Consider the following 8,049-nt stretch of genomic DNA (forward strand, 5'->3'; position numbering starts at 1 on the left):
GGACACAACATTGCTGGTGGGGTTTCACCAGAGGGGCAGAATACCCTCCCTCAACCTGCTGGACCTCTCTCCATCCATACAAACATCTACTCAAGGTTCAGTGGAACAGGAAATTAAGCCACAAAGTTTTCGCAGAAAGTGGAGAGAAAGAATAAAGAAGGAACACACTGAGGCACAGGCAGATGTGCTGCTGCAGACCTACTGGGATAGTTTAAGGATACACTGTTTTCCACCTGCTTGGTACCACATCCCAGCTCATGTCTGCTCCTACCCTGGAGCTGAGCCACATCCATTCACTCTGCCAATGCTCCCAATCTGTTTCAGGGGGAACTTGATCATCTAATTTGAGCAGGGATAGCTAACCTTGTGCCTAAGGTGAACTGGGAGCTCCCAGAGTGGGAGCAGGAAATTACTGGCAGGTGACAGCAGTTAAGGCCAGGCAAGAGAGAAAAATTCAAAGCCAAGCAAAGCCCAAGGCAAGGTTTAGGGGCTGTGAAAAGCAAAGCTGGATCTTTGTGCCTTGCTCTCTTTTCTAAGTACAGCCTAAGAAAAAGGGACTGATGCTCAGCTGGGAGTTGTCTCTATCAGAGGGACTTTGTAGGGTGAAGAAGACACAAGGAGCTAAGTAAGTACATTTGTCTTTTACCTTTCTGCCATTTGTTTCTATCCTCGATGCAGTTCTGCTATCTCACGTGGATTTCCTAATTTATCTATTTGAATTAACTGCTGTTGTAAGCTGTCTCACGTTAAGGGTGGCGTTCCTTGGGGTTCGTCTCATACAACACCCTCTGTATGTTATGTGAGTGTGCTCACAGCCAACAGACTCTGTTTCTGCTACGTACTGGTTTGGTTGTGGGTTATACAGGAGTCTGTGGGCAAGCATTTTCTGATAGGCATCAGCCAAGAGAGATTTTTAGCATGTAGCACTAGGCTGCCTGAGCTCTATGTCCCCGAGGATCCTTGTAGTAACGATTCACTCTGTGACAACCCTGATGTATGAAATGAAACATAATTGACATAATTGCAAGCTGGGGCATAGTCTGCTCCAGGCATTCTCAAATCCTGAGGCAAACTCCCCCAAATCATGTGGTTAGTGTAATTCACAAGATTTATTTCTCCCTGCTTTTTTGTCTTGGGCTTTCGTAGATTTTAGGAGTCTGAGTTTTCCAACTCTTCCTCACAGTTGTGTGAACAAGGAGTGTAAAAATGTTTTAATTGCTAATAAATGCAACACATCAGTGATAGTGGTAGCTAATGAACATTGATGAAAATATCTTGAGATACTTCACTAAAAATCTGACAATGAGCAATGTCATGCAGTATCTACCTGCTGCATATGGCAAGAAGGAGAGTTATACAGTTGAAAGAGATCTTGTGAAGCCTCCTGCATAGGCCTCTCTCTTCATCTTGGGTAAGATAATTGTAAGTTTTTTTTTTTTTTAAGGAGAAGACAGGAAGTGGTTTATCTCGTCTTGGTATGTTTGCCTTTTTTTTTTTTTTAATTGTTCTAAAATACTAAAATTCCATAGGTATTTTGCAGTCCCCAAAGTGCTGACTTGTGTGCAAGCAGAAACTGGTTTCAGTAGTTGGAAGCACTTGCTCAGATTTGAGAGTCTCTTCCCCTACATTGTGTTTCATTGACTTTTAAACTAGATGTTTATTCAGGCTGCTAAACGAAGTGTCAGTCTGATGCAGAAACAAAACTTCCTGTGTAACAATAATTTGACATTTCTGACTTTTAAATGAATGAAAATTCTGACGTGAATCAAAACAAAGCCTTTTCAGCTAGCAACTTGAGTTCTAAAAGTAGGTATGTTAACAGTGGAAACAATTGATTGGAGAAATGCTTGCCTAAGTCGTTATCTCTAACTCATAGTGGAAATGAGCAATTATTTGCCTTATCACCAAACCCCTATAGTGTCTTTTCTTGTCAAGGTGGATTCTGCTCAGAAATAAAAGCCATGGTTTTCATTGATTCTCAACAGCTTCGAAGAACTTGCATACTTTTTGATGAGGTATGTAGTGCTGCTTCTTGATTTTACCTTTTCCTTTCTCTGTCAGAGATACAAAATTGATATTTGACTATTTGCATAAGAGGTTCCACATAAACATAAGGAAAAGCTTTTTCACTGTGAGGGTGACAGAACACTGGCACAGGCTGCCCAGAGTCGTTGTGCAGTCTCCTTCACTGGAGACATTCAAAACCTACCTGGATGCAGTCCTGTGTGACCTATTCTAGGTGATCCTGTTCTGGCAGGGGGGTTGGACTAGATGATCTTTCAAGGTCCTTTCCAACCCCTAACATTCTGTGATTCTGCTTTAGAAACATCATAGAATAGCTTAAGTTGGAAGGGACCCTAGAGATCATCTACTCCAACCATGCACTAAGCAACCTGAAACTTGGAGCAAAACAAAGTTTATATCACAGTGCACTAGGGAAGAAACACCAGGGAATTTGTTAGCTTTTGGACAGGCAAGGTACAACTGGCTCTCATTAGACTCCTTTCTACTAGACAATTGTGGTGGGCAAGCCAAGAAATGCATTTTTGTTTTCTTTGACCTTTCCAGAGGCAGCCAAGAATATCTTGCAAATAGATGTGTTTGATAACATACTATACATTAAAAATGTTTTGATTTGTGTGGGGTTTCTTCATCTGAAACTCAGCTAATTCTAGGCCAGAACACAATAATTCTTTAACAGAAGAGTTTCATAAAGATTTATGATGTAAAGAGCACCTTGCTGGACTGATGGGATAGAAATTTCCTTCTCTAGTGTCAAAGTAGGAAGATCAGGGAAGTCATTCTTCTTTCATGACTCTAAGACTCTAAAACTACCTGAAAGCAGGTTGTAGCCAGGTAGGCATTGGGCTTTACTCCCAAGTAACAAGAAATAGCACAAGAGAAACTGGCTTTAGGTTGCAGCAGGGAAAGTTTAGGTTAGTTATCAGCAAAGAATTCTTAACCAACAGGCTTGTCAAACCCTAGAACAGGCTCCCCAGGAAAGCAGTAGAGTTCCCATTCCTAGAAGGGGATTTAAAAGCTGTGTAGATGTGGTGCTGAGGCACATGGTTTAGTGGTGACCTGGCAGTGCTGGGTTAATGGTTGGACTCAATCTTAAACGTGTCTTTGAACTGCAATAACTCTACGGTTCTAAGAGTACATCACTTGCTGCTCAGAAGATTAGCACATCTAGTGTACATTTCTCTTGATTTTTGTGGTCTATGTATAATCATAACTAATTATTCCAGAAACGGGGCAACACTGACCACACCGGTCAGCCTTGCTGCAATGGTGCAGTTTATGTGCAAATCTACCTTAAAAAGCAGATATTGTTACACATGGGTATTAGCTACTGCAATAAAGATCCATCTCTAGCCTATATTAGTGTAGTACCTACATCTATTGTTACAACCCTCAGCATTTAGACTGCAACAAATGCTGGGCAGAAGAAGAATCTGCTTATCCCAGACCTATGCACGGAGAAGTGCAAACCCAAAGGAGTGAAATACATCAAAGGTCACACTGAGAGTCTCTGTTGAAATGCAAATTAATGACAGTTCTCCTGAAGTCCAGATAAAAACTAAAACATGTTGAAGGAAAAGAGGTAATTCTGCAAAAGATATTTAAGAGGCGCTGGTTTGCTTCCCTCCACTGGTATCATCTTGACAGGTGACTGACCCACATTATAGCACATGCCACAATCAATCCTAAGAGCCTCCCAAATCCTGCTAGATCCTGGGGACCTTGCAAGTTGACCAGTGCCAAATAAAAGGATCTCCTCATCTTGAGGACACTAGCATTTTTTGCATACCAAACCCCTGTTCAGATCCTTCTTCTTTCCAGACACAGAAGAACAAAGTAAAGGTTTCAGTCTGTTAAAAGCAAGAGTAAAAGAAAGATTGTAATGTTGACACCATTCTTTTGGTATCATTCAAACAACAGTGGGTTGGTTGGACTGCCTGTCTAGCAATGGGGACCAAAAGTGGATTTCCTACCTAACATTGTGTTAATGGTGTAAGTGCCTTTTACATAAGGATATCAGCAGGGTCTGACCCAGCTTGTGGCTCTGGACCCTGATGTGTAATGAACAGTCAGTGGTTCCTGACTGTAAAAAGAAGTTACTGGGAGGACTATGCAGGCTCAGCTGCAGTCCCCATAGGCCTTGCATCCCTCAGGGTAGGGTATTGCCTTGGCAATCAGGCTTTAATGGGGCACTGTCAGCAGGTGAGTGTCCAGTCTACCAACTGAATGGCACTCTTCTCCTCAAACACAAAACTAAACTATGCAGCAGGAGCTGTGGGGGATATCAGTGGTAGCTCAGTGTTTTAGCAGTAGTGTCCAAGTACTGCTACCATCAAGAGCTGGCAAATTACTCCCTATTACCCAGCACCTTCACCCTGGAAAGATCTCTGAATTTTCTTGCCTCTTTGTCAAATGCTGTATTCTACTTTGGGCCACTCACTACAAGAAGTACATTGAGGTGCTGGAGTATGTCTAAAGAAAGGTAATGTGGCTGGTGAAGGGTCTAGAGCACAACTCTTGTGATAAGAGTTTCAGGGAACTGGATTGTTTAGTCTGAAGAAAAGGAGGTTCATAGGAGACCACCTCACTCTGTACAACTACCTGAAAGGTTATAGCAAGGTGGAAGTCAGTTTCTTCTCCCAAGTAACAAGTTAAAGGACAAGAGGAAACAGCCTCAAGTAGTACTAGGGAGGGTTTGGGTTGGATATAAGGGGAAAGTGTTTTCCCCAAAAGGGTTGTAATGCCCTGTAACAGACTGCCCATGGAAGTGGTGGGTTCACCATCCCTGGAGGTATAGATATGGTGCTGACAAGATGTGGTTTAGTGATGGATTTGGCAGTGCTGGTTTAACAGTTGAACTTGATGATGTGAAAGGTCTTTTCCAACCAAAATGATTCTGTGATTCCAAGGTAGGATGGGATTCACGTTCAGAGCAAACCTCTGTACAGATGATGCCCCATTTCCTCATGCTGAAGAGGCCTACTTCCTCCCCTCCATTCCCTAGCCTGATCATCAGAACTGACCACCATATAATCATATTCCCCAACACCAATGTCTCTGAAGGGGTCAGTCCACTTGCCCCAGCTTTTTGTTAGCCTTTACACATGTGCCTGCTCACTGTAGTTCTCTACTTGCACAGATCTTTCCATCTGGGTGGCTTTTCCTACCTCCCCAAAGTGCTGTGGTAAAGCACTTATTGCCCAAAATGGATGTGCTAGGTAGTACCCAGTTCTGACACACAGCACTACCTGAAATTTGTGTGTGCTGTAGCAGAACCTTAGGCTATGGACATGACACTAAGAAAACTCTGCCTGCTTCTCCACCCTGAAAGTGGCATTAAGAGACCTTTCTGTCTACTCCTCAGCTTTGCTTTCTTACTTTGAAGGCTGTCCTCAGGACACAGACTTCAGCTCACTCTCTGCCTTTGAGATGCTAGGGAAAGCCTTGTGCTTCCTGCAGCATCATCTGTACCCAGAGCCTCTTTATGGACTAGACTGATTTAGTAGTGGCTTCTCACAGCGTATTTTGCCATGCTGCTTACAAGACAGGCTGTCTCCTGTAACAAAGTTTAGCCCTCAAATATCCCATTTAGAAGTGAAGCTCAGAGCAGGGGGGGTGGAATCCAAAGCAAACCCACAAATCCTCAACGTTTCTTTCATCCTTCTTGAAAATATCCACCTTAGCTTTCCTTCTGCCACTGTCAGTTCCATTACATGGTGTGTACTGCCATGTTTCACTTCCTTACAGCTGTTTTCAGTGCCAAGGAGAAGCGCCTCCAGCTTTTGCAATGCTTATTTGGCTATTGGTCAGATATTCAGATGTATCCAAGAGGAATTTGAGTTTGGAACAAGGCCATCTGCTACAAACTCTTGTGCTGACCCCTTCCTTCTCACTGCTCTCTGAAAGCAAGTTGTGCCACATTAATACTAAATGTGTTTGAGAGATCTGAATTTTCTTGGTCACATGCTTTAGCTGCTTAGTGAAAACATAGGTGGTTTGTATGCCTTTATGTTGCTGGGATCAGCTGGTGGGAGAGCTGGTGTTTGCTGTTAGCTTCCCATCTCAAAGGCCTGGAGTTTTCTTGCTTCCTAAAAGTGGGGGTGGAAAAAAAACCCCTGCGCTTGCCAAATTCAAGCTGCTGCTTATCAGCTAATTCTACTGTTTACTGCTCACACAGCTAAACAACTGCTTGTGTTTGGCAGAGAGCTGGGGTTCATCTGCAGCATGCAGGACAGAGCTGCCTGCTTGCTTTCAGCAGCAGCTTTCTGCTGTTTAATTGTAACGCTCAATGTGATCTGCAGGGCTGCTCTCTACTGTGTGTTAAGATACTTTAAAAAGAGAGAGTATCATTGCCCTTTCTTTAAAAATAATACTAGTTCCAGTACATTAGATAGAACATGGTGAAAAGACATGAGCTCAAGGAGTCCCACTTCTTCCCAGACTTTGTCCCACAATAATGGTATTGCCCATGCTGACATACAGTGATGCTGAGAGGTGCTGCTGCTAGTGGCTGCAAGCAGGAGTTTGACTTGTGACTCTGTGGTGCTGGTTATCAAGGCAGGAAAATAAATGGAGGGTAGGGGAGTGGAAAAGGAAGCAAGAGTGGAAAAACAATCAAAAGGACCCTGGACCTGGATGAGGTTTTTCCTTGGTACCAGCAGCACCTGCCTCATGCAAGCAAAGCTAGAGTTACATTGGTATGCCAAGCCTGAAGCTTTTCTTGCAGCAGAGGTTCTGGGTAGTGCTGCCCTCCAGCAGTGCCACTCTGGCACAGAGAGGACACTGGTGCCACCTAATGAGGTGCTAGTGCCACTTCTGGGTGCACCCTAGGCTGCCAAAAGGAAATAGCAGCCTCTGTGTCATTAGCGAAAGCTTCATGTTGTTGAACGAGTCTTTGATCCCTTCCTCCTCTGCAAAAACTATGCAGTGGGTGGGAAATTCATCCCTGGAGTCCAGCCCAGCATGTACACAGAAAGCACAGGGGAAAAAGTAGGTGATCCCATGCCGATACTAAGAGCCCAGATCTCGCCTGTGCCCTTGGTGTTATTCCACTGGTAGGAGCTCTCCCTGGCACAGACCTGGGTAACCACAGCCCATGTTTCTTTCCTGAGGTCTGCTGATGGGCTCATGCAGCAAGAGTGAATCCAGACGCCACAAGTGGGCCTGTGTGAACCTCATGAGATTCAACATGGCCAAGTGCAAGGTCCTGAACCTGGCTTGGGGCAATCTTTGTTATCAATACAGGCTGGGGAATGATGGGATTGAGAGCAGCCCTGCAAAGAAGGGCTTGAGGGTACTGTTGGATGAAAAGCTGGACATGAGACCGCAGTGTGTGCTCAGCCCAGATAACCAACTGCATCCTGGGCTGTATCAAAAGCAGTGTGGCCAGCAGGTTAAGGTGGGGATTCTGCCCCTCTGCTCTGGTGAAGCCCCTGCCCTGGAGTACTGCATCCAGCTCTGGAGTCCTCAACACAGGAGGAGGTGAATCTGTTGCAGCAGGTCCAGAGGAAGCCCAAAAAATGATCAGAGGGCTGGAACACCTCTGCTAAGAGGAGAGGCTGAGACAGTTGGGTTTGTTCAGCCTGGAGAAGAGCCAGATCCCAGGAGACCTTATTGCAATAATTCAGTGCTTCAGGGGGCCTATAAGAAGGATGTGGGTAGTCTTTTTAGCAGGGCCTGTTGTGATGGGATGAAGGGTGATGGTTTTAAACTAAAAGAGGGGAGACTTAGACTGCCACATTAAAAGGAAGCTTGTTCCCAGTTTCACTTACTTTGCTTTCTTACACTTTTCTCTCTCCCTCCTTTCCACTGGCTGAAAAACTTGTCCAAGCTGAGAAACTAACATCATTTTAAGACACCTAATGGGAGAAGAAGCTTTGTTTTATATGTGAAAGAAAAAAAAATCATTTTACTATAAAAAAGTTTGTAAGTTTTGTACTTGTACTTAAGCTGATGCTTTGCTAGGAGAAGGGCTTTGCTGAGAATTCCAGTGATCAGATCAGTCTCCTGTCTGCTCAGAATGTCTGG

This window comes from Indicator indicator, chromosome 6, assembly GCF_027791375.1.
Source record: "Indicator indicator isolate 239-I01 chromosome 6, UM_Iind_1.1, whole genome shotgun sequence".
NCBI lineage: Eukaryota > Metazoa > Chordata > Aves > Piciformes > Indicatoridae > Indicator > Indicator indicator.